Genomic DNA, 2,192 nt, shown 5'->3' with positions numbered 1-2,192 from the left:
AGGGGAAATGAAGAGGCAGATGTTGGGTTGGAACCACGGATCTTCTGGTCAGTAAATTCGCGCCCTAACCACTGAGCTATCTCGCCCCCAAAGCTATCTCGACAATGGCTTTCATATTTTACTGTCAAGCTACCTGACCCCCTGGCTTTTTCTACCCTTTGGGTGATTGTGCGAAGAGGGCTCTTCGAGGAGGCATACGAAACACGCGATCGGACAAGTGAGCTCTATGGTGTGGTCAGGTAATCTGTTGTGAGTGTGGACCATGGCATACTTCAGCACTGCCAATGCGGGATTCCCTCTAGACTCGAGCAACGCTCTGGTGATATAAATAGTCAGACGTAACTGGAACCCAGCGACCAGGTTGCTGATCTGCATAACAATACAGAGCAAACCGCAGTTGTAGACTCGATCCATGTTACGCCTGCGCACATTCACAAAAGCTGCCCTAGCCTTCCCAATCCCGGCTATATCACAGGGAGTGATGCGGCTGCGCAGAGACAAATTTGTCTACTACATTTATAGGCTAATCCGTATGCATGATGCTTGGACCCACCCAATCTTGCAGCTTCGGCAGACCGTAAGGCGAAATCTCTCAGACCGTTAAAGCCGCCTGCATTACAAAGGCGTCAAACCCGAGATCTATGTCTTCTTCGTACTTGATATCCTCCCATTTCGGTTTCTTTTGTGATCAACGATTATCGAGAGATGTTGCTGACGGCAACCTGGAACTTTTAGTTAGAATCAAAGTTGTATGTCTTGACTGTGCTGACTATACCATCATAATTGGTCTGTACACTATAGAGGGCATACTCAATGGCTTGGCGAATGCAATAAGCCGTTACGGAATGTTTCTCAACAAAGTCCTACTTAAGGACTGGTCATAACATCCAGCCGTGTCATCCACCACAAAGGAAACTTGGGGCTACAAATAACTTCCTCTACCTAGGGATCCAAACATCTGTAAGCGTGGATCACGTCGAGAAACACCCGTAGCTGCGCTGAGACGACAGTCTTTTCCGGAAAATAAACAATCACGACCTATTTGTCTACTACTCTATGAGTGTGAAGACTGGCCAAACGAGATTAAAAACACTTGATGATTCCTAGAGTCTGCTTACGAAGTCACTCGCGCACTCTAGAGTAGAGACGTGATTTTCGTGGGCAGTAACATTGGCGAAAATGATGCATTTGACTTACGCAAACTTAACAGGAGCAGAGCTCTGATAATCTCAATGGCGTCCCATCTTTGCGCTCTTCTGACAAAACCGGAAAGAAGTTAGCTGGGTAAATGAAAAGTATGGAAGAGGAGCAAGAAGGTGGTACAAAACATAATGTTCAAAAGGACAGTGAGTGTTTGTGGTTTCGACAGTGACAGATATGACCGGAAGCAGATCTCAGTGACTTGTGTACGCAGACCTCTCTTTCCAATAGTTATTTACCGCATACAACTAGATAAGCAATCGTTCACCCGTAGCACCATTTCGGTGCCCAACTTCCATGACATCCGAAGGTTGCACGGGGGCTGAGGTACTGCCAGGGTGCCAAAGCCTAGACAGGGGAAGTCGAGGAACAGAGGTCGGGTTCGAACCATGGACCGTCCAGTCAATAAATTTGCGCTAACTACTTGGGCCATCTCGCCCTAATTAGATATGCCCGTTAATTTATAAAGCTTTTCATATTGCCTGCTGCCGGGCACGATGGACATTGCTAGCTGTGCACGATCTACTTTCGTCTGCATTTTGTCTAGAGTTACTGCCTAATATCGTGCTTCCTCCGTCTCGGGAATACAGCTTTGTAGTGCGGCTTGAAGTGATGGTTATTAAGGTAAGGTAAAACAATAGCATTTCAAACACGGATGTTTTCCGCCTGGGAATGGCGCAACTATTTACATCTTTAAAAACCATTTCGGCCATCTCGCCACTAATAGCTAGGACTAGTATTTCGGTCACATTTCCCCTATCCGGATAGCCTTCCCCCCAGCCAGTTGTTTACGATCCTGGCTGCTCGTTCTCACCCCGGAATCCTTACCCAATTATTAAGTTCAAGCATGGATTTTCTCGTTTTCAAATACCATGCTGCTGTATGAGCGTATGTGTTGAACATTGACTCTATTCTATTCATTCTGTTTAGTGTATTTTTATATGCCTTTGTTTTACGATGCGATTGATAGTACGCCCGCGATATACGAGAAT

This window comes from Opisthorchis viverrini (assembly GCF_000715545.1).
Source record: "Opisthorchis viverrini unplaced genomic scaffold opera_v5_1, whole genome shotgun sequence".
Lineage (NCBI taxonomy): Eukaryota > Metazoa > Platyhelminthes > Trematoda > Opisthorchiida > Opisthorchiidae > Opisthorchis > Opisthorchis viverrini.
Note: the sequence above shows the minus strand (reverse complement) of the source record.